Raw genomic sequence first — 10,552 nt, forward strand, 5'->3', positions numbered from 1 at the left:
ATTTTAATTTATTATTTAGCTAACATTCAAATCAAACTTGTGATACAAACAACAATTGTGCTATTCAACAGAGGGAAATGTTTTTCTTAATCCGTCTAAATGCTCAGCACTGAGTGAATAGAAAGTGCTCTGAAGGAATTACTCATCTTGCAAATATGCCTGATTCTTGGAGGACAGACCTGCAGAAGAAATCAGAGAACTCCTTTTCGAAAAAAAATCTGGCTATTTTTCTTTCTAAGGACATTTATTTTTTGTCTTTTTTAAAATGGCACAATAAGTGGCAAATTTATCCACACTCTAATGATATGAGTCTGAATGATTATTTCCTTATAAAAGTTATTTATTGTTCACGCTAACAACACTGAGAAATTTTTTGCTCCCCGCAAAAACTGGAAGTAAAAAGCCAAAGTGTTTGCAATTTAATTAATTCCAGAGAAAATATTTTGGGGAAGATTTCTGTGATAAAACACAGTTCTGGGGATGCTGATTTGTAACTGAAGCAGAGTAGTTCAATGAGCAAAAGCTAAACTGGGGTTGAGAGGCCCAAATGTTTGCTTTTTCCCTCAGTTTGGCCATTGATGCCTATGGGACTGAGTACGGGGGATCTTGGGGTGAGTGGGGGATGGAAGGAATGAACCCCCTGCCCAAATTCTTCCCTTCCAGCACCCAAAGCCTACCTAAGACCAGCACCTCAAGTGACATACACATCACTATGTTAGCAGCCTAGGGGCATCTGCAGCTAAAAGTGCTCAATGTACTCCTAGGGTAAGAAGATCAGTAGGAACGTAGCCTGGTTTTCCTGAGACAAATCCCTGAACCACCCCCATAAAGCACGAGAGACTTTAAGAGGTTTCAGGACCCGGAACAAAACTAGACTCTTGATACAAAATTCCCAGGAAGCAGCATGATAGAGCCAGTTGGGTGCTTCTCCAACTCAGGATGTCAGGGATGATAGGTTTCCTTTTCTGCACTCTGGCTGAGGCAGCCTAAGTGTCTATGGCTGCACCAGACCTGCTGTGCTGAGAAGCCCCACGGCCAGCCTGATGCCAGCAGATTCATCTGTGAGTGTTTTCTTTTAAGCTTTGCAAAACACTTACTGTCATCAGTGAAGACACTTTACACAACTCTTGAAGCCCCAGCCCCACCTAGGCTTTAAGGAAGACTGCTGGAAGTTTCAACCATGAGAGGTTTTATCAAATTACAAAATTGTGACACTGGGTTATAAGAAAATATTAAATCAACAACATTTGAAGCTACCAGTATGAAAGAAACCCATTCACTTCTATGGATAATATGATTTAAAAAAATCAGAATGTACATATCGGAATGAGACCATAGTAATAGACCACAAGAAGATTTTAACAAGTGGTACAGGAGTACTCTACAGCCTTCTGTAGAAGGTAAGATGAAGGTAAACAAACTGATTTTTTGTTCATAGTCCTGAAATTTATAGGTCAAACTAATGCAGTCAAAACCTAGAATGCATGATGTTCTGCACTGTGTGTACCTCCACACAGTGATCAGAAAGTTTAAGTTTCCCTCAAAGATGCTAATCAAAAACTTAAACTATAATAATTGCTCCTTTCTTATTATGATACAGAAATTTGCCTTTGCTTTTAGAGTTCAAATGTATGTTCCTGTTAGAACAAAAGGTGAACCACAGCTGTTGGCAGCCTAATTCTAATAGTTTTGATACCACATAACTCAAGCTATCTACTGGCTGGAGGGCTGCTGGGACCAGCTCCCTTAGGGTATGCGGACGAGATGAAGAAAAATATCATTATTTCTGGGTGTCAAGGGTGGTACACTCCACTCATCACCTTTCGGCCCTTCTTTGTGTTTTTGTTGTGATTATTTGAGGCAGAAAAGACAAAATCTAGTCTCTTTTCTACAAAATCCATCATGACCTAATGGGATTCATATGCAATCTGCTCTTGGGTTGAGAGTATGGTGGATGTCCAAATCTGGCAGTGCTGTATAGTACCCCATGGGAGCATTCTCTATCTACCGCTCACATGTCACTTCCTCCACAAAAGCAGAGTGCTTAACGGGTGGTTTGGATGCTATAAAGGCTTTGACTCTGCCAAAGCCACATTCTTTGCTCCTTGGCACATGTTTGCAGAGGAGAGTCTACGATGTAGCAACCATCAATTATTTCAGTGAGTGTTGGATTAAGTCTTAGAGTCTTTTTCCCATTATCTGTTCACAGTTTTTGCTTAAAAAAAAATTAAAAATAGCTTATGAAGCCACATCAATTATACCTTTATATGGTCATATACTGTTATAACAGTGTACATCAATATACAGCCATATACTGTTATACTCGAAGGAAAGCATTTGTAAAGCTAAATATTAAGAACACAACTGCAAATAGGCAAAATGTCTGTATTTAACTACAGAAATCTTTTGGCTTTTTCAGACTTAATCAAGTATGATTTAGACAACCTCAGTCTTGAGATCTTAGCTGAAAGACTTTATACATTATTTTCCTCTTAATTCCAGTGGAGAATGCGTAATCATCCTCTGTGTAGGGAACAGATTTTAGGTACTCTATATTTTTTTAGTAGTCTGTCACACCCTGTATACCTAGATAATAGTGTTTTATAACTTTATGTTAAGAAATAGAGTTATATCATAATTTAGCTTTTACATAATTTTACCAGAAGGGTTTGAATATTCAAAAAACAAATCCAGACACACACAAAAACAACCCAGCAATACCTGTGTGAAGTTCTTCCCACTGAAAACAATGATAAGGCTATGCCATTCCTCTTTCTTGTGCTTAGGGCAGGCTCATGGTCTGGGTTTGCAATAACCCAGTCTAAGTGCCAAATATCTTTTAAGACTGCAATTACTCAAAGCTGCCAAAAACTCTAAGCAAACTTGATTCTGTTACTTCTCATGCAGTGACTCTTTCTGTCTTGCTGTCTTGGCCTCCAAACTTCTTCTCCTGCTGGGACGCTTCCTGTGCTAAAGAAATGGTTGTTAGTTGCAAGACTGTTCTCAGGTTTGTAAACACTTTTGCTTTGTATCCTGGTAGTAAGAAATGGTGAGGATATGTGTGTTTTTATCAATGTATATAATCTCCCACCCACAGCAGTTCTGGCTTTTCTCTGCATCTGTGATTCCCTTGCTGGTAAGGGAGAGACCTCAGTTCAGTCTCCCTGAGGTCCCTCACAATGTCCTCTCCTGTGGTGGCTGCACCTGAACATGAAGTAACTGACACAGTGAGAATGTGGCTCAGCCAGCTCAGTGCACACTGGGCGATCAGGCGAACAAGATCCACCAAACTTTCAGTGACATCTCACCTAGAGGCAGAGAAGTTAATTTGTGTCTCTCTGCTGCTTCTGGTTGCCTGAAACCCCAAATATCCTAGCCAGACATTACATATAGCCCAAATCTGCTTGTACGGTTTCACACTGTGCCCATCATCCCTCCGACAAAGAAGCACAAGCTGATTTCCACAGCACTAGAACTGATCACTCAACTAGAAGAGTCTGGTTTGAAGGTCTCCTTACCTTCGTGTCATGTAAGAGCCTCTGTAGGAAACATCTACAGTAGCATGTTTGAAGCAGCTCCAGTAACGCCAGTGCCAGGACCTAGAGCTGTGAGATAATGTGAAATTATTCTTGGTGGTGTTATACTGGATTTACGCTGATGTAAATCTGAAAGTAGGCCGGAGTGTATGTGCAGGGCAGTCAAGAACACAAGAAATTGGGTTTAGGAATCGTAGTTCATGAAGAAATGTGCACTTCTGTGGTCATTCAACACTTCCATTTCCTTCTGTTTTCTTTATGCTTCACAACACAGTTTTAAATAACACTATGCCAACACAGTTTTAAATAACAATCCTGCATTTTGTAAATAAGCTTTGTATACTGAAACTCGTAATCATGCTTGTATTTTGCTGTAGCACAAAACATCGTAAAACATTGTGTATAATGGCTTTTCTCATTTGCTACCATACTTATAGTCAAGGCTATTTCCTCCCTTTCTCTGTGTTAAAGGATTTTGGAAACTGTTAAATTTCTAAATCTCACCTTCTGTCTTTTTACTGAGGTATTGTATCCTGAATATTCAGCTGAGAAACTTCCCTGATATTTACAATGCATAAACAAACAGAAGTAGCACAAGATTAATGCTTAGTTAGGTATTTCCCCTGTCATTAATTTTCTGTTTCATTGGGTTGTTCTACTTTAGTGAGAGGCCACAATGGCATTAGTGCATCATTCCCAACACAGCACCCAGCAGTGACCCTCCAGTATTGTGAAACTAATGCTACAATGGAAAATCAGCATTGGATGCTTGCTTTCAAGGCTGTGCTGGACTGTACTTCACCTTCTACCCAAGAGGAACACAACTATGTGCAACACTTTGCCTGGTACATGCACCAATGCTCACACCAATGTAGCTAAGCCCACAAGAGTCTTTGGCAGTGGTTAATATTTGACAGTGGTCCAAATCTCAGCATATGGGACACTGTAATTTTTATTTTTTATCTCCAAAGGCATGAAAGTAAACTGGGCTGAGACTCAAGGCAATTGTTGTGTATTGCCTGGGAGTCCTGCTGCACACAAGGGTGATGATGACAGGAACATGGCTCTCCTTTACTTGTGCTTGAAGTCAGGAGACTCCTTCATTTTGTATACAGCTTTAATCTTTCAGAAGCCACAGGGTCTTCTCTCTCCTCTACACAACCGTTATCACTCACAGTGCTTGAGAAGCTTGCTGCCAAGATAGCAGAGTTTCACCTGCAAGACTTGAGCATTGTATTGCCAAGGCACATTACTGACTCGGCATGCTTCTGCCTGGAAAAAGACAGCATTATTTGCTTTTTCCTTGTGACAAGGCTGAGCCATGCCACTGCCATCAAAGTCATCAGTAATATTCTGCACACCTAGCGCACCGTCAGCAGCAAAGGGCAGATTGCCTGGGAGGACCTCTCTGACTTTCGACTTAGCCTGGCACTTCTCCAGTTTAGCAGTTTTGCCACCTATAAAATAACTAAAGCAGCTCCCTTTGCTGCTGTTTCCAGATCCAGCAAGAAGCACTGCTGCATAAAAGACAGTAAACAAGATTTGGGCTAGGACATAGCCTTGCTTGGGGCTGGTTTTAACAGTGACATGTTCTGACATCTTGTCATCATCGAGAACCTTTGCAATACCTCACACCATCACGAAATAGGAAAATATGCTCACAAACTTATTTGGACATCTAAATTTATGCAGATGCCTCTGGGCTGCTCGTGGCTGACAGTGCTGGAGTCTTTGGTTAGAAGCCAGGTAGAGACCTTTGCTCGCTTTGAAGAAGGACAAGGCTGAATGCCAGGTTGTTTCTGCAAGAGACTTTTCAGCACCCTCACCAACAAATCCACTGATGTCATTTTGACATAAATTTTATTCAGCAGTTGAGAAAACCAATATACTTTCTTGTCACTGCAGGCATGTTTTTACCTTTTTCTTCGCAAAAGGCATTATGCATTTGTATTCTTGAACCCTTTAGGGTACCATCTCTTCTTTAGGTAATTACAGTGGACTCCAGGGTTCTAACTAGCTGTATTTATGTATAGTGGTCGAGTGTGAGCAGGGACTTTGCCTAGCCCTGTGGCAGCTGCTTAGCAGCTGTAGGAATCTCTGCACCCAACTTTGGAATGGGGAGCTGAGTGGTTTTTAACTCTAGCAGAGCTGAAGCATGCTGGGTTTAAGAAATTGCTGAGATCTTTGAGCAAGCCATCTACAACCTTCATTTGATCAGCAAACATGGTTAAAGTGGTTCTATGATCAGCAGCTTTTGAAGCTCTTCCTCTCATCAGTTAAATGATAGAAACACTGGGGTTTGTCTCTAGCTGCTTTCTCTCGTCTGCCTTGTCTTCATGCCGCATGTCCTCTTCTTAATGTGATTCAGTATTTGTAAACCAGATCAGAGTCACTGAGTTCTGCCTGACTCCTCACTAGCTGTCAGTCAGAATTACCCTCAAAGCCCTTCATAGCGTGGGTCCCTCACACTTTGAAGGGTCTAGTTAATACTATCATGGCTGCACTGTAGACTTCTGTATTTAGTCAGATTAGCCCCCAAAAAGTGCTCCAGAATAATAATTTGGCCTTTAATCTTTAGTATAAATTCATTGTAAATGTCTTGGCTAGGCAGATATAAGTAAATTTCCTTTAGATTAACATCTGCATAAAAGAGAGCGAAATATGGATAAAAAGAGAATTTTTTTAAACTTGATTTGGCAACACACATTGCATTTCATTAATGACTCAAGCATGATGCATTTTGAAATAGTTTGTTGTGAAATCCAGATCTGTTTGTACATAGTTTCTGTATCTTATCTCTTAAAAGATGATGATATGTAATAGAGAAGCACACGTAAGGGACATATCTATAATAAGTTAAAGTTCTAAGACTTTCAAAGTGTTTGGTAGAAATTATTCCCTTTATCTTCAGCCTTGTAAATGCTACCTTATGTTTTCTTAGCAAGTTGTCTAACTTCCCTCCCGCATGAATGGAGAGAGGGAGGCTAGGCATCTACAGAGTGCTACTTTTCCCACTTAGAATCATAGAATCATTACGATTGTAAAAGATCATCAAGCTCAACTGTCAGCCCAACATAACCCTGTGTACTAAACCATGTCTCAACATGCTACATCTACAAACTTTTTTAACACCTGGACAGATGGTGAATCTATCACTTCCCTGGGCAGCCTGTTCCAATGCTTGACCACTCTTTCAGTAAAGAAATTTTTCTTGATATCTAATCTGACTCTCCTCCTCACACCCCAGGGCAGCTTGAGGCCATTTTCTCTTGTCTTATCACTTGTAACTTGGAAGAAGAGACCAACACCCACTTTTCCACAACTTCCTTTCAGGTAGTTGTAGAGGGCGGTAAGGTCTCCCCTCAGCCTCTTCTTCTCCCAACTAAACAACCCCATTTCCCTCAGCTGCTTCTCATAAATCTTGTTCTCCAGACCCTTAGAATTGTTGCCCTTCTTCGCACATTTCAGCATCTCAATGTCTTTCTCGTAGTGAGGGGCCCAAAACTGAACACAGTATTTGAGGGGCAGCCTCACCACCAGTGCCAAGTACAGGGGGATGATCGCTCTCCTAGCCCTGCTGGCCACACTATTTCTGATATAAGCCAGGATGCTCCCAGCCTTCTTGGCCACCTGAGCTCACTGCTGGCTCATGTCCAGCTTCCTGTTGACCAACACTCCCAGGTCCTTTTCTTCCAGGCAGTTTTCCAGCCCCTCTTCGCCAAGCCTGTAGTGTTGCATGGGGTTGTTGTGACCAAAGTGCAGGACCTGGCATCTGGTCTCGTTGAACGTTACCAGTTTACCTAAGGCCATCGATCCAGTCTGTCCAGATCCCTCTGTAGAGCCTTCCTACCCTCAAGTAGGTCAACACTCCCACCTTTGGTGTCATCTGCAAACTTACTGAGGCAGCACTCAATCCTCTCATCCAGATCATTGATAAAGATATGAAACAGAACCAGTCACAACACTGAGCCCTGGGGAACACTGCTTGTGGTCAGCTGCCAAATGGATTTAGCTCCATTCTCCAGAACTCTCTGGGCTTGGTCATCCAACCAGTGTTTTACCCAGCAAAGAGTACACCTGTCTAAGCCATGAGCAGCCAGCTTCTCTAGGAGAATGCTGTGGGAAACAATGCCAAAGGCTTTACCAAAGTCGAGGTAAACAACATCTGCAGCCTCTCCCTCATCCACTAGACAGGGTACCTGGTCATAGAAGGAGATCCGGTTGGTCAAGCAGACCTTTCATGAACCCATGCTGGCTGGGCCTGATACCTTGGTTGTCCTGCACATGCCTGGTGAGCTCACTCGAGATGAATCACTCCATAATCTTCCCCCACTACAGGTATGCTTCCCTCAATGGGATAAATAAGTTTACTGAGGGATACTTTTCTTTCCTTGTCTGTAAAGGAGCCTAAACAAGTAAAAGAGAATAAGACTTATCCTGCCTCCCTGCTCTGCTCCCTTCCTCCATTTCTAGGCCTGGTACATATCCTTCTTCAGGTGATTATGCACACACTCATTCCTGCTTTTAGTGGCAGGAGGTCACTCCAGGTCTCTCCTGAGTGCCACAAAGGCAAACAGCTCAGGGGAGTTTGTAAAAGACTGAATTACAGCCATGTGCTTTTTAGCATTGCTGCAGCCACTTGGCCAGTCGATGGGGTGCTGGGGAGGGAAAGCTGCCACAGATGCTGATAGAGCCAATGGGGAGACCTCAGGCTGGCTGGGATCATGCTGAGGAAGTAAAGCTGCTGACAAAACCCAGGATTTTTCTTCAATCCTGGTTGATGAGCAGAAACTTCAAGGGAGATTCAGTCCATCTACCTTCAGGCATATACAAAGCAGATTTCTGCACTTGAATTAGTCACTGTAGTTACCTTTTCTAAAGAATGCAGAGAAATGTCCACTTCTTAGAGAATATTTCTTGATCTCTTTTAGACACTCTTCACATGAATTGTTACCTCAAAGCAACTGTTCTCCTGCCCTGACTATACAGGGTGCCTAGGTGGCTTGACAGGAATCAGGGAATTCTTTGCTCTATTAGTGCACGTGTATTAGCATGTACGTAGAATCATAGAATCATAGAATCATAGAATAGTTTGAGTTGGAAGGGACCTTAAAGATCATCCAGTTCCAACCGCCCTGCCATGGGAAGGGACATGTCCTGCTGGATCAGGCTGACCAAGGCCCCATCCAACCTGGCCTTGAACACCTCCAGGGATGGGGCAGCCACAGCTTCCCTGGGCAACCTGTGCCAGTACCTCTTCACTCTCTTCTGTAAAGCCTTTGACACAGTCCCCTACAACATCCTTCTCTCTAAATTGGAGAGATATGGATTTGATGGGTGATTGGTAAGGTGGATAAGAAACTGGTTGGATGGTTGTATTCAGAGAGTAGTGGTCAATGGCTCGAAGTCCAGATGGAAATCCGTGACAAGTGGTGTCCCTCAGGGGTCCGTACTGGGACTGGTGCTGTTTAATATCTTTATCAATGATATTGACAGCGAGATTGAGTGCCCCTTCAGCAAGTTTGCAGATGACACCAAGCTGAGTGGTGTAGTTGCCACACTGCAAGGATGGGATGTCATCCAGAGGGACCTGGACAGGCTGGAGAAGGGGGCCTCTGAGAAGCTCAGGAGGTTCAACAAGACCAAGTGCAAGGTCCTGAACCTGGGTCAGGGCAATCCCCGTTTTCAGTACACAATGGGGGAAGATGTGCTTGAGAGCTGCCGCAGGGAGAAAGAGAAAGACTTGGGGGTGCTGGTTGATGAGAAGCTTGACATGAGCCAGCAATGTGCGCTCGCAGCCCAGAAGGCCAACTGTATCCTGGGCTGCATCACAAGAAGCGAGGCCAGCAGGTTGAGAGAAGTGATTCTGCCCCTCTATTCCCCTCTTGTGAGACCTCATCTGGAATACTGTGTCGAGTTCTGGAATCCTCAACATCAGAAGAATATGGAGCTATTGGAACGGGTCCAGAGGAGGGCCACAAAGATGGTCGAAAGGCTGGAGCACCTTCCCTACGAGGACAGGTTGAGAGAGTTGGGCCTGTTCAGCCTGGAGAAGAGAAGACTCTGAGGAGATCTTATAGCGACCTTCCAGTACCTGAAGGGGGCCTACAGGAAAGCTGGAGAGGGGCTATTCGTAAAGGCTTGTGGGGATAGAATGCGGGGGAATGAGTATAAACTGGAGAGGGGTGGATTCAGACTGGACATTAGGAAGAATTTCTTCACTATGAGAGTGGTGAGACACTGGCACAAGTTGCCCAGGGAGGTTGTGGCTGCCCCATCCCTGGAGGTGTTCAAGGCCAGGTTAGATGGGGCCTTGGGCAGCCTCATTTAGTGGGATGACCCTGCCCATGGCAGAGGGGTTGGAACTAAGTGATCTTTAAGGTCCCTTCCAACCCTACTATACTATGATATTTTGACCATCTTTGTAGCTCTCCTCTGGACCTGTTCCAACATTTCCACATCCTTCTTATGTTGAGGATTCCAGAACTGGACACAATACTCCAGATGAGGTCCCACAAGAGGGGAATAGAGGGGCAGAATCCCCTCCCTTGCCCTGCTGGCCACGTTTCTTTTGAGGCAGCCCAGGATGCAGTTGGCCTTCTGGGATGTGAGCACACACTACCAGCTCATGTTGAGCTTCTGAAAGGAGCCTACAAGAAAGCTGAGGAGGGACTGTTAAGGTCCCTTCCAACACAAACTATTCTATGATTCTATGATTCTATGATTCTATGATTCTATGATTCTATGATTCTATGATTCTCGTCAATGCACACCCCGAAGTCCTCTCTGCAGGGCAGCTCTCAATCACATCATCCCCCATCCTGTACTGAAACCGCAGGTCGCCCCGACCCAGGTGTAGGACCTCGCACTTGGCCTTGTAGAACCTCATGAGGTTCACAATGACCCGCTCTCCAGCTTGCCCGGGACCCTCTGGATGCCACCCCGCCCTCCCAGTGTAGCATCTCAGTACAGAGGTGTACCCGTACCCTCCGCGCCCCCCGGCCTTTGCCCAGCAC

Source organism: Cuculus canorus, chromosome 2 (assembly GCF_017976375.1).
Source record: "Cuculus canorus isolate bCucCan1 chromosome 2, bCucCan1.pri, whole genome shotgun sequence".
NCBI classification, from domain to species: domain Eukaryota; kingdom Metazoa; phylum Chordata; class Aves; order Cuculiformes; family Cuculidae; genus Cuculus; species Cuculus canorus.